Raw genomic sequence first — 21517 nt, forward strand, 5'->3', positions numbered from 1 at the left:
AGAAATTCCCACCAGGCTGTCAGAGAGGTGCTGATGTTAATGCTTTTGAAATATTTGTGATTTTTTACGTTTTGACTAATAAGTGGCAGGTCAGAGATTTCCAGATTATCACACAATGCTTGTTCTATATTTATCCATGTTCATCTATTGGGCTAGGTTTAAACCATTTTGATATATACTGTAACCTATTGGCTAAGGAATAGTGCTGAAAATTAGGTAAATCTAATCCACCACTGTCCTTGGTCTTCTGTAGGGTTTTTAAACTAATACGTGGTGGTTTGTTTTTCCACGGAAATTTGGAGATGCATGAATCTAGTGACTTAAACCAAGTAGCAGGTTGGTTTTATGGGGATCATTGAGAACAAATAGTTAACTTTTGGTAGTATCATCATTTTAATGGTTGTAACTCTCCCCATAAGTGATATAGGTAAGGACTTCCAACGAGAGAGATTGTCCTCTACTGTCTTTAATAATTGCACATAAATTAGCTTTGTTAGCTCTGAGAGCCTGGAGGAAATGTTTATGCCTAAATATCTAATATTTCCTGACTGTAAAGTGATCGCAGGTATATTCTGGACCCTACAGTTAATGGGCAGAACTGTGGTCTTAGACCAATTGATAGAGTAGTCAGAAAGTGCTGAGAATTTATTCATGAGTGTGATCGTGTGAGTGAGAGACGTCTGTGAGTTCTGAAGGAAAAGTAATACATCATCAGCATAAAGACTTATTTTATGCTCAATATTTTGGGGTTGGATGTCTTTAATATTTCTATCTTGTCTGATAGCAGCTGCTAAAGGTTTGATGAAAATAGCAAAAAGTGAGGGAGAAAGAGAGCAACCCTGTCTTGTACTTCTCTGCAGACTGAAGCTTGGAGAAGTTTGATCATTTGTCCCGACACTTGCATTTGGGGAGTCAGTTATTTTCTTGTGAGGAGATAAGAGACTTTAATAATAATATCTTGCAAGAGAGAACAACACAGTACAGAATACAGAGTTGCTCTGACCACTGAAGCAAAAACACACAGTTATATTGCCCGCTCATCACGTCATCTGTTTTTGGGTATAATTGATTGTTCTTCTAACTTTCCTCCCCAACCATCAGTTGAGGTTACCCAGACACACTCGTAAATACCAGCCTAACCCTGTCCCCCCTAAAGTGCAGCTATCTCATTATAACAAGCCCACCATTGTAAAGAGGAATTTAAGAAAACAGGGCAGGGTGGTACCTTGCAGCTCGGTCATTTGCAGGTTATACACAGTAACACTCAATACAATGCATATAAGAATTATTTTCCATTACATTCCTCCCTTTTGATTATAATAATACAATTATATTAATCAACCCAAAAGAAACAAGGAAAATAATAACTTTATCTGTAAAACATCAGCCTGCATTTGCACACAACGTGAGTTTAAAATGCAGGCATCATAGTAATAAAGGGTCCAATGATAAACAATCAAAACATGAACAATTAAACATGATTATCTTCATCCCTCTCTAAGTCAGCGTCACTAGAGGAAAAATTTTGAAAGCAAGAAAGTTATTTGAGTCATTTGGTCTTTTTCACACTGTTGTTTAGATGGACTACATAAAATGATGTCATCCACATACTGCAAAAGAGCAGAGCCTGTGGTTGATTGAAGTTAATCCAGACTAGCTTTGAGGGCAGCATTGTAAATAGTGGGACTTTCACAGTACCCCTGGCATAACCGGGTAAAAGTCCAAGATCTCCCTTCAAACTAAAAAGCAAACCAAAATGGGCTATCAGGGTGCACTGGCGACAAGTCAACCACTGAGAAAAACTGTGCATCTGATGTAATTTGAGACAAAATAGTGTGTGGGTTGGGCACAGTAGGAGCATGTGGCTGAACTGCAGCATTCACCGCTTGGAGGTCCTGTACAAAACGCCATTCATCTGGCTGGCCAGCATCTTTAATCTTTTTAACAGGAAACAATGGAGTAAGCACAGGTGAATTTTCAAAAGGAACAATAACGCCTGTTTTCTGAAAAGATTGAAAAACAGGTTTAATCCCTTTAATTGCTTCAGGCTTAAAAGGGTATTGTTTTTTACATGGACAAAAGTCTGATTTAGGGGTGACAATTACTGGTTCACAGCCTTTTATCAACCCCACATCATATTTGCTCTTAGCCCAAAGATCATTGGGCACTTCAGCCAACATGGGTATCGAAGACAACTCTGTTTCAGATAAAAAACATGCTTCAAAATGTGATTCTGTGGTAGGAATTAAGTCCACAGTTCTTTGACAATGCATTGTACTCAAAAATGTTTTTTTGTATGCTGACAATCGTTCAGAAAACTTCAAATTTGGATCAGCAGGTGAAACAGTCCACTCCATTTCTTTCTGACATGTAGCAACAAACTCTCCCACACCTTGTCACTGCCAGTGTGTACGTTTGGCCAAGGAAATGTGAGGGCGAGTACCACAAACATTAAAAAAATCGAAGTGCTCTGGAGTGAGCGACACAGCCAATAAAGTAGGCGCACATATTTTTTCACTTCTTCTCATAGTCATTGTCAGGCCCCAAAGAAATGTGTGATGTGCAGTGCAAATCAGTAGGTTGCATGAAATCAGAAAGGGGTGAAACTAACGCTTTTGCTTCTTCCACTAGTTGTTGTGAAAAAGGAGAGCTGGGAAGTTTCCACTCATAAGCATATGTAAGTGCCGATGAATCAAACTGCACTGCTGTGAAAACTTTGTCAGGCTGTAACATAACCTTAACAACCTCTGGTGTAGAAGTTAAAATAATGCCTAATTTACACATGAGATCACAGCCCATCAGGTTAATGGGACACAACTCTGATAACAAAAATGAGTGTTTGAAGGAGAGCTCATCGGGAGTGACAACACGCAATGGGCATTGTCATTTTCTCCTTCACAACCTGGCCTGATGCAGACATACAGTAAACGTGGTTTCCACTTAACTTTGGAGGACAATCAAACTCCCCTGACGTCATAACTGATGAACATAAGTTCCTATATTCTGAGAGAAATATCTTTGCTCTAGGACGGAAATAGCATGCAAAACTTTACTACGTGAATCACAGTCGACAAGCGTTGCTTCACTACACAGAGCAGGAAAAATGTGTGAGTGTGTTTGTGCTATCACCCATTAGTGGAGGCTCCGCTGCCGCGTGACGTCCAGAACCTGCCTCCCACCCTCAGTCAGCCTTTTGCCCAATTTCATCACTTTTTAGCTGTGGACAGTCCTTCTTCCAGTGTCCAGTCTGGCCACAGTAAAAACAAATATTCGGATCATAGCTCTGGCGTGGCTCCTCTCCCACACGTCCACGTCTTCGACTTCGGCCTCGTCCTCTGTTTACACCGACTGCGTAATACATGGTCATGGTTGCCAAATGCAGCTCCTTTTCACACTTGTCCCTTTTGGTTGTCTTACGCGTCTCAACTTGGTTCTGAGCATGGCGAGCATATCGGCGAACGTCAGCCAAACGAGGACCCTCACACCATTCCACGTAAATGTTCTTTACTTCAGTGGCGACATCTATATAATATTGTCTGGGTCCCGTTAAAACATGTATTTTTCCCATCTAATTCCTTGTTTGCTTTAAAACAAGTATTCCCCATTTTCTATCCCTTCAGTAGCCAACCAGTTTGTATGGAGTACACTGGAGCAACTTGACTGATCAGTAAAACACTGCTTTTGTTGTCACCGCAAGGCTTCCCCCGTCGGTTGTTTCACTGAGACACTACTGAGTAACTACAACTCAACACAGTTTATACACATAACATTCATATACATACTAACAAACAAACAAACAATAATTTATCGCAATTTTCTCATCTCTGTTTGAACGTACACCCAGGTAAATATTCCTGTAGTGTTCTCATACCGACTATGGACCCATTCATTGTTTAACTTCACTGTTTTGCAAATCCTAATTGAATATTACACATTGACATTGAACTTTACTGGATAAGCAGGTCTTCATTGCATTCAGCAGCCTATATGTGAGCATCTATGTGTAAGCTGTTCTTCTTTGCATTTATCAGCAGCAAGCAATTCTTCACTGCACATGCATATGTAAATAGTAAAACAATTCCAATGTGTTAGCGTAACCTTCTATATCACAGTGGTTTCTAAGATCTATTTTAAGTTCTTTGCCATCAGTGAGATGACATAGTTTACAAAGTGTGTCAAATTATCACTGAAGATCTTTTCAGGAATTTCAAATCTAGAAATGAGTTATTTTACGCGTGATTTTGCTACTGAGAGTGCATCTGCTTGTGCACATGGAAATATTTCAGACCATTTGGTAAAAACCTCTGTTGTCACTGAGCAGAATCGTTTCTCTTAACATTAATTTAGTTCAATGAAATCTACACAATAATGAAATAATGAAATACAAACAAATATGTTGAAAAAGATACACTGGCTTAGGGAATTATCTTCGTTTTGGTCTTAGATTGCCCTGTGGAATGTATTTTGCACATATTTGACCTGCTAGACAAAACTTTATTAATTTATTTATTCTAAAAAAAAAAATTCAATAATTAGTAAAACCATATGCTGTAAAAACCTTGTTCATTATTGCTTCCATCCCTCCTGTTGAGACATGACATGGTCCGTGGCTCAATACTGCAGCATATTTAAACAAATTCTTTGGCAGTATGGTTTTCCTTCCGGTCATTCATACGAGTCTATTGTAGATGGCAATTGAATAACATCTAATAATGCTAAAATATTTGTAGTTTATACATTTAGCTGTGGATGTCAACATACCTGTTTTTCCAATGCTGTGTTAACACATGTACAGTTGAGAAGGCATACTGACTGTCAGTGTAAACGTTAACAACCTTTTTGTTATTTAATTTACAAGCTTCAGATAAAGCTACCAATTCGACTGCTTGAACAGAGTAATTTTTTGGTAGTTGGTGTTTTAAGAAAACTTCAGTTTCTGTTACTACTGCAAATCCTGTAGCATTTGTGCCATCAGGGTTTTTTGCTTGACCTGTTGAATAAATATAGTTATTTCTGCATTTTCATAACGTATATCAGTTAAGTCTGGCCTGGGTAAAACACTGATGGTTATTTCTGACATGCAATCATGAGGCTTTCCATCTGTGGGGTAGGTAGCAGTGTGGATGGATTAAGTGTAGCACATCTCTCGACAACAAGGTGTGGCTGTGAAAGAAGAACTGTTATGTAGGAGAGATGTCTGGTAAAGATATTTTGTTAAGTAACCATATCACAGCCACTGCATGAGGTACCTTAAGTGTTAATGGGTGAAATAACACCATTATTGTTGATGCCTGCACTGCCAATGGCTTCTGGCCATTGATTCAAAAGTACGATCTCGTCCCTGTTTCCCCCTTTCAGTGGACACTGGCCCCTAATTACCGCAATTCAGCAGGGGGTCTTTCATTAGGAGTACTGGACTCCCCCGTGCACGGTTTCAGCTCCGACCCTGGAAAGCGGAAAAAACGTTGATATCTGGTTTGAGGACACAATTGTTGAGAAAAGTCTCTCAATGAGACTCAGAGTTGCTGGAGTCAGTTAATGCAAATGTTTAATCTTGCAGCAAGTTCAAGAATGTGTGTGTGTATGGGTGTATGTGTGCGCACGTGTGTGAGTTTGTGTGTGTGAGAGTTTAAAGAACCTGTTATCCACAGGCAGGTCTTAACTAGTATGGCACGGGTCCAGCCTGTCTCATCTTTTTTGGAAGGTCCAGCGCTCGGCCGTAACCCTTCTGTCTGTTTGGACTCTCACATACATTCGGTTAATCATAGAAAAACGAGAACAAAACTTTTTAGCCCCTTAAATTCATAAAACAGACATGGTGCAGTTATTTCCATTCTAGAAAATAAGAGTAATCACCACCATTCCTATAAATTCTGGATATCCTAACAATCTGAATCTTTTTTAAATGTTCGATGAAGCCCTTTGCTGTTCTGTTTAGAGACTCAGCTGATCATAAACCAAGTTTTGCTCTTGAACCAAGCTTCTAAACTCTTCACCTTTTTCATTTCTCAGTTAGTATTCACTTTAAAACTGATTAAAAGAAAAATTAAATGAATGCCTATCAACAAATGTGGGATCTAAACTCTAGTGCTTTCTCTAAAATAATTTCCTTTCTCAATTCAGAAATGTGTGTGTGTAAGTCACAACACCCGTGACACCAAAACGGCTTTCTTTTCTCTCTTTTCTCTACACTCTGCACTGTGAGCACACACACCAAATCAGAAAGGCTTTTTTCTCTCTTTTCTACATTATGGACTGTGGGGACACAAAACCGCTCTCTCTCTTTTTTTTTTGATTGTGTGCCAGGGCGTTGTCTCACGTATTAGATTATGCTTAAGATACGAATGGGTTTATCAGTCACATCAGAATCCATACATACTGATCCTCCCGTAATAAAATGGTCGGATCTTATCAAACACACTTTGTTTCTTGTGACAAGTCAGCGAAACAGCGTATACACGTCAAGACACTGAATCAAGTTTGCCACAAGAACTCATAAGTTTGGCAGTATTGCTCTGCCGTCAGCAATCATACACCCATTTTATTTTCATGAGACATGTGCAGGCACCTGTTCATCTACTGTTCTATCACTATGAATTAGTTTATCTATTATCAATAAGGATACTTCTACAACTACTATCAAAGTATGTCCGGACTTCTTATGTTGTCAGTTGCTATATATGAATAAGTGGGTTGCTACTGAAAAGCATTAAGCATGTCACACAGCCCAAACATATAACATTTCAGGACACACCACACAGTTAACAACCACAGTGAAGCGTGTCAAAGCCCAAACATGTAACATTCAACAGGACACTTACACAACACATTCAAATCAAACAGTCAGACAACATACAAGAACATATACCCCAGCCGGCATTGCTCCCTGCCTATTTTCCTACAACTCACTATGTGTGCGCACACCTTTATTCACAAACTCTTCAACTTATACTCTTTTACCGAAGCTGCTACAGCTCGATTGGCCAAATACCCTTAGATCCTATTTCGGTGAATTTGACATCTGCCTTGTATGTAACAGATTAGCGGTTTAGCAGTTTTAATTTAGTTTGAGTGAAGGAATTCATTTTATAGCAAAATCCGAAATCGTGAAGAACTCATGAAAGTAAGCTTATTCTCAGATTCCTGAAACTTTAGATTTGCTCTTTCTTTTACTGCAAAGTACAACGTTGAGCAGCACTAATGAGTTGTTTCTATTTTTAGCAGGCTTTACCTTTGCGGATGAAGCCCTTTCTGTCTGTGCAAAAGAAATCTTGTTACTGTGCAGAGTGACTTCTCTGAGTAGAGTCGCCTTACTTGTTGCGACTGTGCCGATGTTCGAAGCTGGAGTGCAAAGTTGTTGCTTGAATGGTGCTCGCTGGAGCGTGTGGTAGTGTAAAGTTATACCATTTAAAAGGGCTGAAGAGTGCTCAGTGCAGCGGGTGGGCGGAGGTGCAAAGTGACACTATGGCCATAAAAAGAACACCGCTACAAGTGCGCATTGTGCCAGGAAGGGCCCTCGGACGTGAACCAGTGGACAGTTATCGCTTCTCGGCCTTTTGGCTAAGATCAAGTGTAGTATCTGTTCTTATCAGTTTAATGTCTGATATGTCCTCTATGCGAGACTACATATTAAATGGATTTTTATCAATAGGAGTTGAAAAAGGAGCTTGCTCCGTTCACTCCAAGCATCGACCCGGTACTGCAGTGCCGCTGGGAACGGTGCGCTCTCCTCTGCTCTTGTGAAAAAGCAAACAGCGGTGCAGGATGGAAGTTTCAGGGAGCCTAAGATGAAACTTTCTTTTTATCTGCTGATAAAAGAGAGTGAATGCGAAGCAGACTTTAACACGGCTCTGGGAGCGAGCCGAGTGCGGGCTAACCGGGAGAATTGCTTGAAAGAAACGCGACACCGAATGAGCAGTCAGATCAAAGCCTCAATACGGTGTTCCCGTGTTGTTTGTGGCTGCCTTGTCTTTTGCACAGAGTAAAAGACAAGGCAGCCATCGAATAGGGCCCGATTGTTCCTACTTGGTCAGCCGAGGAGCAAGGGGGGGGAGCAAGCGTCTCAACCAAGCAAAGCTCACCATGGGGAAGGTGGCTATGCCAACTAGCCTGATGCCCTGCTCCCGCAGTGATGGATAATCATACACTGGTTTCTCTTCATAATGTACAAGTCTTTCGCCTTTTACTAAAGACTTCCGTGGAGAGCAGCACTAATGAATTGTTTCTATTTTTGGCAGGCTTTACCTTTGCGGGTGAAGCCCTTTCTGTCTGTGCAAAAGAAATCTTGTTACTGTGCAGAGTGACTTCTCTGAGTAGAGTCGCCTCACTTGTTGCGACTGTGCCGATGTTGCTTGAATGGTGCTCGCTGGAGCGTGCGGTAGTGTAAAGTTATACCATTTAAAAGGGTTGAAGAGTGCTCAGTGCAGCGGGTGGGCGGAGGTGCAAAGTGACACTATGGCCATAAAACGAACACCGCTACAAGTGCGCATTGTGCCAGGAAGGGCCCTCGGACGTGAACCAGTGGACAGTTATCGCTTCTCGGCCTTTTGGCTAAGATCAAGTGTAGTATCTGAACTTATCAGTTTAATATGTTATATGTCTATGCAAGGACTACATATTAAATGGATTTTTATCAATAGGAGTTGAAAAAGGAGCTTGCTCCGTTCACTCCAAGCATCGACCCGGTACTGCAGTGCCGCTGGGAACGGTGCGCTCTCCTCTGCTCTTGTGAAAAAGCAAACAGCGGTGCAGGATGGAAGTTTCTTTAATCTGCTGAGAAAAGAGAGTGAATGCGAAGCAGACTTTAACACGGCTCTGGGAGCGAGCCGAGTGCGGGCTAACCAGGAGAATTGCTTGAAAGAAAGGCGACACCGAATGAGCGGTCAGAACAAAGCCTCAATACGGTGTTCCTGTGGTGTTTTTATAAAATGCGGTGTAAAAAAAGGTGTGAATGCCCCATAGAAAACTAAAAGGTGGAGCGGAAGTGTTCGGCTGCAAGAAGGTGTGAATGTCCGACTATATTTGGTGAAAAGCAGGTGAAGCAAGGTCTGAATGCCCAACCTTACATCATCAAAAGCGAGATCAGAGGTTTTTGGCTGCAAGAAGGCCATAGTTTGCCAAAAGCGGGTAAGGTGCGAATGATCGGCTAAATATCAACAAAAGTGGGGGCGGAGGTCTTCGGATGCAAGTGGGTGTGAATATCCCACCATACAAGTATGGTGGAGAGGAAGCTGTGAATGGCCGACCATAGTTTGCAAAAAGCGGGTGAGAAAAGGTGCGAATGTCCAACCATACATGATCAAAACAGGGAGCGGAGGTGTTTGGCTGCGACAATTAATTAATGAAAAGCGGGCAACAAGTAGGTTCGAATGCCCAACCATACATCATCAAAAGCAGGAGTGGATGTGTTCGGCTACAAGAAGGTTTGAATGTCCGAGCATAGTTTGTAAAAAGCGGGTAAGAAAAGGTTCGAATGCCCGAACATACACCATCAAAAGAGGGAGCGGAGGTGTTCCGCTGTAAGACGGTGTGAATGTCCGACCATAGTTGGTAAAAAGTGGGTATGAAAAGGTTCGAATGCCCAAATTCGGCTGCAAAAAACTGTGTTCGGCTGCAAAAAGATGTGAATGTTCGACTAAATTTTGTAAAAAGCGAGTAAGACAAGGTGTGAATGCCTGACAATCTATGATCAAAAGCGGGAGGAGAGGTCTTCGGATGACAGTGGTTTAGAATTTCCAACCATAATCTATAAAATGCGGTGAAAAAAAAGGTGTGATAGAACACTAAAAGGTGGAGCGGAAGTGTTCGGCTGAATGGTGTGAAGGTGTGAATGTCCGACTATATTTAGTGAAAAGCAGGTGAAGCAAGGTCTGCATGCCCAACCTTACATCATGAAAAGCGAGATCAGAGCTGTTTGGCTGAGAGAAGGCCACAGTTTGCGATGCAATAATTAAAGGCCTCATGCCAGATGTCGCCACTGAAGTAAAGAACATTTACGTGGGATGGTATGAGGGTCCTCGTTTGGCTGACGTTCGCCGATATGCTCGCCATGCTCAGAACCAAGTTGAGACGCGTAAGACAACCAAAAGGGACAAGTGTGAAAAGGAGCTGCATTTGGCAGACATGACCATGTATTACGCAGTTGGTGTAAACAGAGGACGAGGCCGAAGTCGAAGACGTGGACGTGTGAGAGAGGAGGTCGAAATGGGCCACGCCAGAGCTATGATCCGAATATTTGTTTTTACTGTGGCCAGACTGGACACTGGAAGAAGGACTGTCCACAGCTGAAAAGTGATGAAATTTTGCCAAAGGCTGACTGAGGGTGGGAGGCAGGTTCTGCACGTCACGCGGCAGCGGAGCCTCCACTAATGGGTGATAGCACAAACACACTCACACATTTTTCCTGCTCTGTGTAGTGAAGAAACGCTTGCCGACTGTGATTCACGTAGTAAAGTTTTGCATGCTAGTTCCGTCCTAGAGCAAAGATATTTCTCTCAGAATATAGGAACTTATGTTCATCAGTAGTGACGTCAGGGGAGTTTGATTGTCCTCCAAAGTTAAGTGGAAACCACGTTTACTCTATGTCTGCATCAGGCCAGGTTGTGAAGGAGAAAATGACATCGCCCCTTGCGTGTGTCACTCCCGATGGGCTCTCCTTCAAACATCAGAGTTATCAGAGTTGTGTCCCATTAACCTAATGGGCTGTGATCTCATGTGTAAATTAGGCATTATTTTAACTTCTACACCAGAGGGTATTAACGTTATGTTACAGCCTGACAAAGTTTTCACAGCAGTGCAGTTTGATTCATCTGCACTTACATATGCTTATGAGTGGAAACTTCCCAGCTCTCCTTTTTCACAACAACTAGTGGAAGAAGCAAAAGCGTTAGTTTCACCCCTTTCTGATTTCATGCAACCTGCTGATTTGCACTGAAGATCACACATTTCTTTGGGGCCTGACAATGACTATGAGAAGAAGTGAAAAAATATGTGCGCCTACTTTATTGGCTGTGTCGCTCACTCCAGAGCAATTCGATTTTTTTAATGTTTGTGGTACTCGCCCTCACATTTCCTTGGCCAAACCTACACACTGGCATTGACAAGGTGTGGGAGAGTTTGTTGCTACATGTCAGAAAGAAACGGATTGGACCGTTTCACCTGCTGATCCAAATTTGATGTTTTCTGAACGATTGTCAGCATACAAAAAAATATTTTTGAGTACAATGCATTGTCAAAGAACTGTGGAATTAATTCCTACCACAGAATCACATTTTGAAGCATGTTTTTAATCTGAAAAAGATTTGTCTTCGATACCCATGTTGGCTGAAGTGCCCAATGATCTTTGGGCGAAGAGCAAATATGATGTGGGGTTGTTTATTGTTGAAACTAGATTAGAAGTAGATAAATATGAAGGACAAAGCAGTTTGAACTTGGTTTGAGAGAAGGAATTAATTTTATTGCAAAATCCGAATTCATGCATAACTCGTCAAATAGATAGTGATGTGTCGTTCGTGAGCGATTCGTTCGACATGAACAAATTTTTTATATGACTCGGGAGTAACGAGTTGTCTCAGTGAGTGATTCGTTCATTTTCATGCAGTACCCTTCCTCACCACATGGCAGGCGGCAGCTTCATAAGCTCAGTCAGCAGGACAGGAAGCAGTATTGATTCGTTCATGACTCAACTCCTCGACTGACAGGTCCTCGCACAGGAAACAGTATTGATTAGTTTACGACTCAACTCCTTGGGTCTTCGTTCATTTGTCACGTTTTAAATTCTACGTTTCATTTGACAGGCTGAAGAGCAGTAGGCACAACAGTTCGTTCACAAACCGGATCATTAATCTCATAGACTATTCTACCATCAACAACTTGGAAACCACAATCGACTCTCTAGATGCAGAAAAAGCATTTAATGGAGTGAACTGGAAATTTTTTTACAAACTATGCTCGGACATTCAAACCTTCTTGTAACCGAACACATCCAGTCCTGCTTTTGATGATGTATGGTTGGGCATTCGCACCTTTTTTTTTACCCATTTTTGAGGAATTATGGGTGGACATTCACACCTTCTTGAAGCTGAACACCTCCTCTCCCACTTATGATCATGTGCGGTTGGATATTCGAACATTTTTTTTCATGTTTTCTAGCAATTATTGATGGACATTCAGACCTTCTTGCAGCTGAACACCTCCGCTCCCGCTTTTGATGGTGTATAGTCGGGCTTCCGAGCCTTTTCTTCCCCGGTTTTTACAAATTATGGTTGGACATTTAGACCTTCTTGCAGCCGAAAACCTCCGTTCCCTCTTTTGATCATACATTGTCCGGCATTCGCACCTTTTCTTACCCGCTTTTTACAAACCATGGTCGGACTTTCACACCTTTTAGTAGCCAAACAACTCCGCTCCCGCTATTGATTGTGTACAGTCGGGTATTTTAACCTTTTCTTACCCGCTTTTTACCAATTATGGTCGGACATTCACACCTTCTTACAGCGGAACACCTCCGCTCCCTGTTTTGATCATTTATGGTCTGGCAATACTACCTTTTCTTACCCGTTTTTGAGTAATTATGGCTGGACATTCACAGCTTCTTGTAGCCGAACACATCCACTCCTGCTTTTGATGATGTATGGTATGGCATTCGAACCTACTTGTTGCCCGCTTTTCATTAATTATGGGTGGACATTCACACCTTGTCGCACCCAAACACCTCCGCTCCCTGTTTTGATCATGTATGGTTGGACATTCGCACCTTTTCTCACCCGCTTTTTGCAAACTATGGTCGGCCATTCACAGCTTCCTCTCCACCATACTTGTATGGTGGGATATTCACACCCACTTGCATCCGAAGACCTCCGCCCCCACTTTTGTTGATATTTAGTCGGTCATTCGCACCTTACCCGCTTTTGGCAAACTATGGCCTTCTTGCAGCCAAAAACCTCTGATCTCGCTTTTGATGATGTAAGGTTGGGCATTCAGACCTTGCTTCACCTGCTTTTCACCAAATATAGTCGGACATTCACACCTTCTTGCAGCCGAACACTTCCGCTCCACCTTTTAGTTTTCTATGGGGCATTCACACCTTTATTTTCAACGCATTTTATAAAAACACCACAGGAACACCGTATTGAGGCTTTGTTCTGACCGCTCATTCGGTGTCGCATTTCTTTCAAGCAATTCTCCTGGTTAGCCCGCACTCGGCTCGCTCCCAGAGCCGTGTTAAAGTCTACTTCGCCTTCACTCTCTTTTCTCATCAGACTAAAAGAAAGTTTCATCTTGGGGTCCCTGAAACTTCCATCCTGCACCGCTGTTTGCTTTTTCACAAGAGCAGAGGAGAGCGCACCGTTCCCAGCGGCACTGCAGTACCGGGTCGATGCTTGGAGTGAACGGAGCAAGCTCCTTTTTCAACTCCTATTGATACAAATCCATTTAATATGTGGTCCTTGCATAGACATATCACAACTTGGTTTGAGTGAAGGAATTAATTTTATATCAAAATCCGGAATTGTGTAGAACTCGTGAAACGACGCTTATTCTCGGATTCCTGAAAAGGTTTAGTGTTGTTCTCTCCTATCCTGCAAAGTACAACGTTCTTTTTTGTTTAAAGCTATTTGGACATGGATAAATATGAAGGACAAAGACGTTTTAACTTAGTTTGAGTGAAGGAATTCATTTTATATCAAAATCCGAAATGGTGTAGAACTCGTAAAAATAAGCTTATTCTCGGATTCCTAAAGGTTTAGTGTTGTTGTTTCCTATCCTGCAAAGTACAACATTCTTTTTTGTTCAAAGCTATTTAGACATGGATAAATATGAAGGAAAATGCAGTTTTAACTTGGTTTGAGTGAAGGAATTCATTTTATATCAAAATCCGGAATTGTGCATTATGGCAGCAGAATTGTAGTCTGAATACCTTTATGCCAAACAGATTTGCTTTGCCAAGGGAAGTTTTATAATTGTTTATTGTTTATGTTTACAATATATAAACTAGCAGAATAATTAATTCATCCTCCTGGTCCCTCCCACCCCGGAGAGGGCAGCCAGAGACTGGCTGCAATAGGCATCCCCGCTACCTGGGACCCAACACAGGGCAGGAGGGCCTGATGTCCACCAGGCTCGGGGCCTGCAGTCACCATATTCCGGGAGCTACTGTACCCCCAGAAGGAACCCATCCCGCCCCACCCCACTCAACCCAACCCCACCCCAGAGGACCTCTACAAAAACAAACAAACAACAACAAAAATCAAACAAACAAACAAACAAATCACCCGGTTACACCAGTCGCAGCAGCCCGGGCCTGAGACCCACCATCACCCAGGCCCCCCCAGGCCCCCCCCAACAGGGGAAAAGCACACCCCCATACAGACCCCCTCCTCCTCACCGCACGCCCCAACACCCTAAAAAAAACAACCACCTGCGGACACCTTGGAGTTCCCAGAGCAACAAGGCCGGCACCAGGACCTGCACCAACCCACGCATACTGTGGCATGTCCAGGGCAACCCAGACCCCCCAGGCACAGGCAGGGCCCCGCCCCGGGCACAAGGCAGCGGCAAGCCACCAGGTCCAGGCCCAGCTCCACCACCCACGCCAGAGCGGCCCCGTCACCCGGTACAGAGCCAGCAGCCACTACCCCAAGGCCCCTAAGGGACCCCGCCCCACACCGCAAGACAGCCCCTCCCGCAAGCCCCCAAAACTGCCCTCCAAGCCCGACACACAGTCCCCCCCAGCAATGACCAACCCGGTCCCCACGACCCGAGAGACCACCAGACGCCCGAAGCCACACAGCCCCCCCCCAGCACACACCCAACCGCCCAGAGCGACGGGACAGCAACCCACCACCAACACTATGTGATCAAGCTAATCAGAGGGGACCAGAGAGAATTAAATTCAGCCAATTGATGTTTTGAGGAAGCAGACATTGTTTCCATGCTAATATAATCTAAAAGAAAATTTCTAAACTGGTTAATACACAGATTGTTCTTCGCTTTCCAGTTCATGAGAATAGTTTTCTTTGCTATACATAACACTGTGAGGATCATGTGTGCTAAGCTAAATTCCACGTTGATGTTGTCTAAGTCACCCAGTATGCACAGTGTGGGGCATGCAGGAATGCTACACTTTAGCCATGTTGATAGGTCCGCACAGACTTCAAGCCAGAACTTCTGGACAGGCGCACAAAACCACAAAGCGTGTGCATAATCATCAGGTGTGTTATCTGTGCAATGTGAGCAGATGTTTGAGTGTGTTAGACCCATCCTGAACATCCTTTGTCCTGTATAGTGTGTTCTATGAAGAATTTTGTATTGTATGAGCTGTAAATTAGGATTTCGAGTCATTGTGAAGGTGTTCAAACATATTTGTGGCCAGAAGCTATGACTAGAACTGATGGATAAATCTGCCTCCCATTTTGAGGACGGTAGAGACATTGTGTCATCTATCTTAGACAATAATTTATATATTTTTGATAGTAGTTTTGGGGTGCAGATGCTTAGAAATTCTGCTACCCTAATCGGGAGTTGTAAGTCTGGTTGGTGGAGGATATATTTCTTTGTTATTATAGACTTAAGTTGTTGATATTCTAGGAATTTATTGCTGCCTATCTCATGTTGTGATATGAGCTCATCAAATGAAATAAAATGTCCATTTTGGATTATATGTTCCAGATGTTTGATTCCTTTGATCTTCCACAGAGTAAAGTTTAGCATTTTTTTGTTTTGCAGGATGTCAGGATTGTTCCAGATGGGTGTAAGCTTACACGGGACAAGTGAAGACTTTGTTATTTTAAGAAATTCCCACCAGGCTGTCAGAGAGGTGCTGATGTTAATGCTTTTGAAATATTTGTGATTTTTTACGTTTTGACTAATAAGTGGCAGGTCAGAGATTTCCAGATTATCACACAATGCTTGTTCTATATTTATCCATGTTCATCTATTGGGCTAGGTTTAAACCATTTTGATATATACTGTAACCTATTGGCTAAGGAATAGTGCTGAAAATTAGGTAAATCTAATCCACCACTGTCCTTGGTCTTCTGTAGGGTTTTTAAACTAATACGTGGTGGTTTGTTTTTCCACAGAAATTTAGAGATGCATGAATCTAGTGACTTAAACCAAGTAGCAGGTGGTTTTATGGGGATCATTGAGAACAGATAGTTAACTTTTGGTAGTATCATCATTTTAATGGTTGTAACTCTCCCCATAAGTGATATAGGTAAGGACTTCCAACGAGAGAGATCGTCCTTTACTGTCTTTAATAATTGCACATTGAGGCGGCCTGTTGCCACTGCGGGTTCTTTCAGAGAGACTCAGAGACAGAGGACGGTTCAACGTATAGTTTATTTAACCCTTTTTCATGAATGTGGAGTCGTTCGCAGGCCTTCCCTCCCGGTTCGTGCTGCCGACTCCACTTCAATCCTCCTTACAGCTCTGAGTTTTTTAAAGAGGAGAGTGATTAGACAAGTGACCGCCGGTGTACTAATCACTCACCTAGTCCTGCTCCCCAGAGCTCTCTCCACAGCTCTCTCCTGCAGCTGATGCACCACGCCCCCTCCACATACCTCCACCGCCTGACCTTGGCCGGGGAGCGGTCCGGCCTAACCTACTCCCCCCCACACACCTCGCCATGCGAGCTGTAAAGGAAGTCGGCCACAGCCATCTGTGCCCCCGGCCTATGGACCACTTTGAATTTAAAAGGCTGTAGTGCCAGATACCAGCGGGTGATCCGTGCATTGACATTTTTCATTCGGTGGAGCCACTGGAGGGGAGCAAGGTCCGAGCAAAGGGTGAATGGGCGCCCCAGCAAGTAATACCGCAGAGCGCCGACCACCCACCGGATGGCCAGGCACTCCCTCTCCACCGTGTTGTATCTGGTCTCCCTCTCGGATAGTTTCTGGCTGATGTAAAGCACTGGGTGGTCAACGCCCCGCACCTGCTGGGACAGAACAGCCCCCAACCCCCTTCCCGATGCATCAGTCTGCAGGACAAATGGGAGAGAGGAGTTAGGTGTGTGGAGAAGAGGCTCCCCACAGAGGGTCTGCTTTACCCTCTCAAGTGACACCTGGCACTGCTTCGTCCACCGGACCGGATCAGAGGCACCTTTTCGGGTAAGGTTGGTCAAAGGGCTGGTCAGCTCCGCGAAGTTGGGAATAAATCGCCGGTAATATCCGGCCAGCCCCAAAAACCGCCTCACCTCTTTCTTGGTCTTAGGTTTTGGGCAGGCTGCAATCGCTGCTGTCTTGTCTACCTGTGGACGCACCTGTCCGCCGCCCAAGTGGTACCCCAGATACCGTACCTCCCTCCATCCAACTGCACACTTCTTTGGGTTGGCCGTGAGCCCCGTGACTCCAGCACTGCCGCCATCTGCTGAACATGCTCCGCCCAGCTGTTGCTATGGATGATGACGTCATCCAGGTAAGCGGCAGCATACGCAGGAACTTACATCATGAAAAGCGAGATCAGAGGTGTTTGGCTGAGAGAAGGCCACAGTTTGCGATGCAATAATTAAAGGCCTCATGCCAGATGTCGCCACTGAAGTAAAGAACATTTACGTGGGATGGTGTGAGGGTCCTCGTTTGGCTGACGTTCGCCGATATGCTCGCCATGCTCATAACCAAGTTGAGACGCGTAAGACAACCAAAAGGGACAAGTGTGAAAAGGAGCTGCATTTGGCAGCCATGACCATGTATTACGCAGTGTGTGTAAACAGAGGACGAGGCCGAAGTCGAAGACGTGGACGTGTGGGAGAGGAGGTCGAAATGGGCCACGCCAGAGCTATGATCCGAATATTTGTTTTTACTGTGGCCAGACTGGACACTGGAAGAAGGACTGTCCACAGCTGAAAAGTGATGAAATTGGGCAAAAGGCTGACTGAGGGTGGGAGGCAGGTTCTGGACGTCACGCGGCAGCGGAGCCTCCACTAATGGGTGATAGCATAAACACACTCACACATTTTTCCTGCTCTGTGTAGTGAAGAAACGCTTGCCGACTGTGATTCACGTAGTAAAGTTTTGCATGCTATTTCCGTCCTAGAGCAAAGATATTTCTCTCAGAATATAGGAAATTATGTTCATCAGTAGTGACGTCAGGGGAGTTTGATTGTCCTCCAAAGTTAAGTGGAAACCACGTTTACTGTATGTCTGCATCAGGCCAGGTTGTGAAGGAGAAAATGACAATGCCCATTGCGTGTTGTCACTCCCGATGAGCTCTCCTTCAAACACTCATTTTTGTTATCAGAGTTGTGTCCCATTAACCTGATGGGCTGTGATCTCATGTGTAAATTAGGCATTATTTTAACTTCTACACCAGAGGGTGTTAAGGTTATGTTACAGTCTGACAAAGTTTTCACAGCAGTGCAGTTTGATTCATCGGCACTTACATATGCTTATGAGTGGAAACTTCCCAGCTCTCCTTTTTCACAACAACTAGTGGAAGAAGCAAAAGCGTTAGTTTCACCCCTTTCTGATTTCATGCAACCTACTGATTTGCACTGCACATCACACATTTCTTTGGGGCCTGACAATGACTATGAGAAGAAGTGAAAAAATATGTGCGCCTACTTTATTGGCTGTGTCGCTCACTCCAGAGCACTTCGATTTTTTTAATGTTTGTGGTACTCGCCCTCACATTTCCTTGGCCAAACGTACACACTGGCAGTGACAAGGTGTGGGAGAGTTTGTTGCTACATGTCAGAAAGAAATGGAGTGGACCGTTTCACCTGCTGATCCAAATTTGATGTTTTCTGAACGATTGTCAGCGTACAAAAAACATTTTTGAGTACAATGCATTGTCAAAGAACTGTGGACTTAATTCCTACCACAGAATCACATTTTGAAGCATGTTTTTTATCTGAAACAGATTTGTCTTCGATACCCATGTTGGCTGAAGTGCCCAATGATCTTTGGGCTAAGAGCAAATATGATGTGGGGTTGATAAAAGGCTGTGAACCAGTAATTGTCACCCCTAAATCAGACTTTTGTCCATGTAAAAAACAATACCCTTTTAAGCCTGAAGCAATTAAAGGGATTAAACCTGTTTTTCAATCTTTTCAGAAAACAGGCGTTATTGTTCCTTTTGAAAATTCACCTGTGCTTACTCCATTGTTTCCTGTTAAAAAGATTAAAGATGCTGGCCAGCCAGATGAATGGCGTTTTGTACAGGACCTCCAAGCGGTGAATGCTGCAGTTCAGCCACATGCTCCTACTGTGCCCAACCCACACACTATTTTGTCTCAAATTACATCAGATGCACAGTTTTTCTCAGTGGTTGACTTGTCGCCAGTGCACCCTGATAGCCCATTTTGGTTTGCTTTTTAGTTTGAAGGGAGATCTTGGACTTTTACCCGGTTATGCCAGGGGTACTGTGAAAGTCCCACTATTTACAATGCTGCCCTCAAAGCTAGTCTGGATTAACTTCAATCAACCACAGGCTCTGCTCTTTTGCAGCATGTGGATGACATCCTTTTATGTAGTCCATCTAAACAACAGTGTGAAAAAGACTTCTTATGGCCATAAAGCCAGCCTTTCTAATTTACAGTTTGTACAGGACGAAGTCACCTTTTTGGGTCATGTGATTTCTAAGGATGGGCGCTCACTTTCTCCTAAACGTGTTGCTGCAGTTCAGATCATTCCTAAACCGGTTACTAAAAAACAGCTTATGTCATTCTTAGGTATAACATCTTACTGCAGGAACTTTATTCCTAACTACTCTTTTCTCGAAGCTCTCTTAGGTGCTCTTATCCATGGTAAAGGCCTCCAGTCAGCTGATCGTGTTCCATGGACTCCTGAGGCTGAATCAGCCTTTAGTCAGCTTAAGCTGGCTCTTCAAACAGCACCAACACTTGGCATTCCAGATCCTCATAAACCTTTCATACAGGCAGTTGATGAGAAGCATGGTTGTATGACATCTGTTCTTATGCAGGAACATGGGGCAGGCAAAGGCCAGTGGCTCATTTCTCAGCAAAACTGGACTCTGTGGCTGCAGGCCTGCCTGGTTGTCTTCGTGCTGTTGCAGCTGCAGAGAAAGCTGTCCTGGCCTCCCAAGATATTGTGGGCTACGCTAATTTGACTGTTTTGGTTCCTCATGCTGTTGCCATTATTCTTCTCGAGCAGAAAACTTCACATCTTTCAACTGCTCGTTGGCTCAGATACACCTCTGTGATATGCCAAATGTCACTGTTAAACGTTGTACTGTTCTGAATCCTGCTACTTTGCTTCCAACTCCTGAGGATGGGGAGCCTCATGACTGTGAAGCTGTTTTGGAACAAGTTTGTACACCCCGACCTGATCTTTTAGAGACTCCTCTTCCAAACTCTGACATGATTCTTTTTGTAGATGGATCAGCTTTGCGTGATCCAGCCACAGGTACTAACTGTGTTTGGTTTGCAGTATGTTCTTCACATGACACTTTGTTGTCTGGTTCTCTTCCTAAACATTTCTCTGCTCAAACTACTGAGCTTATTGCACTTACTGAAGCTTGTAAGTTGGCAGCTGGTAAGTCACTATTTACACAGATTCCAGATATGCTTTTGGTGTTGTTCATGACTTTGGTGCGCTGTGGAAACACAGGCATTTCCTTAAATCAGATGGTAAAACTATTCTGAACTCCAAGCAGGTTTCTGATCTTCTTGATGCGATCCTTTTGCCTACAGCAATCTCGGTCTGTAAGTGTGCGGCTCACACTAACTCAGACGATCCTGTTGCTTGTGGCAATGCCAGAGCTGATGCTGCAGCTAAGCAAGCAGCTAAATCTTTTCCTGTTTTCGCTTCCCTCTCTTTGCAGGCAGAAGACTCCCTCACAGATCTCCATGCTTTGCAAACTTTTGCCTCTGCAGATGAAATTTGGTCACACTTAGCATACTGACTGTCAGTGTAAACGTTAACAACCTTTTTGTTATTTAATTTACAAGCTTCAGTTAAAGCTACCAATTCGACTGCTTGAACAGAGTAATTTTTTGGTAGTGGTTGTTTTAAGAAAACTTCAGTTTCTGTTACTACTGTAAATCCTGTAGCATTTGTGCCATCAGGGTTTTTTGCTTGACCTGTTGAATAAATATAGTTATTTCTGCATTTTCATAACGTATATCAGTTAAGTCTGGCCTGGGTAAAACACTGATGGTTATTTCTGACATGCAATCATGAGGCTTTCCATCTGTGGGGTAGGTAGCAGTGTGAATGGATTAAGTGTAGCACATCTCTCGACAACAAGGTGTGGCTGTGAAAGAAGAACTGTTATGTAGGAGAGATGTCTGGTAAAGATATTTTATTAAGTAACCATATCACAGCCACTGCATGAGGTACCTTAAGTGTTAATGGGTGAAATAACACCATTATTGTTGATGCCTGCACTGCCAATGGCTTCTGGCCATTGATTCAAAAGTACGATCTCGTCCCTTTTTCCCCCTTTCAGTGGACACTGGCCCCTAATTACCGCAATTCAGCAGGGGGTCTTTCATTAGGAGTACTTGACTCCCCCGTGCACGGTTTCAGCTCCGACCCTGGACAGCGGAAAAAACGTTGAG

The 21517-nt window shown here is 43.4% G+C and overlaps 3 non-coding genes and 1 pseudogene across 3 annotated transcripts; 3 read left to right on the forward strand and 1 right to left on the reverse strand.

Annotated features, from left to right (window-relative positions):
• Positions 1-7540: 7540 nt before the first annotated feature.
• On the forward strand, positions 7541-7730 carry LOC140320464 (U2 spliceosomal RNA). The gene has a single exon (XR_011918312.1). It is a non-coding gene; the product is annotated as a U2 spliceosomal RNA (small nuclear RNA).
• A 411-nt stretch (positions 7731-8141) lies between these two features.
• LOC140266067 (U5 spliceosomal RNA) lies at positions 8142-8255 on the forward strand. Its single transcript, XR_011906735.1, has one exon. It is a non-coding gene; the product is annotated as a U5 spliceosomal RNA (small nuclear RNA).
• A 275-nt stretch (positions 8256-8530) lies between these two features.
• On the forward strand, positions 8531-8718 carry LOC140320601 (U2 spliceosomal RNA). Its single transcript, XR_011918433.1, has one exon. It is a non-coding gene; the product is annotated as a U2 spliceosomal RNA (small nuclear RNA).
• Positions 8719-13334: 4616 nt separating this feature from the next.
• On the reverse strand, positions 13335-13484 carry LOC140320650 (U2 spliceosomal RNA; annotated as a pseudogene).
• Between the last annotated feature and the right edge of the window lie 8033 nt (positions 13485-21517).

This window comes from Leuresthes tenuis, unplaced genomic scaffold, assembly GCF_036924035.1.
Source record: "Leuresthes tenuis unplaced genomic scaffold, fLeuTen1.0.hap1 SCAF_12, whole genome shotgun sequence".
Classification (NCBI taxonomy): Eukaryota; Metazoa; Chordata; class Actinopteri; order Atheriniformes; family Atherinopsidae; genus Leuresthes; species Leuresthes tenuis.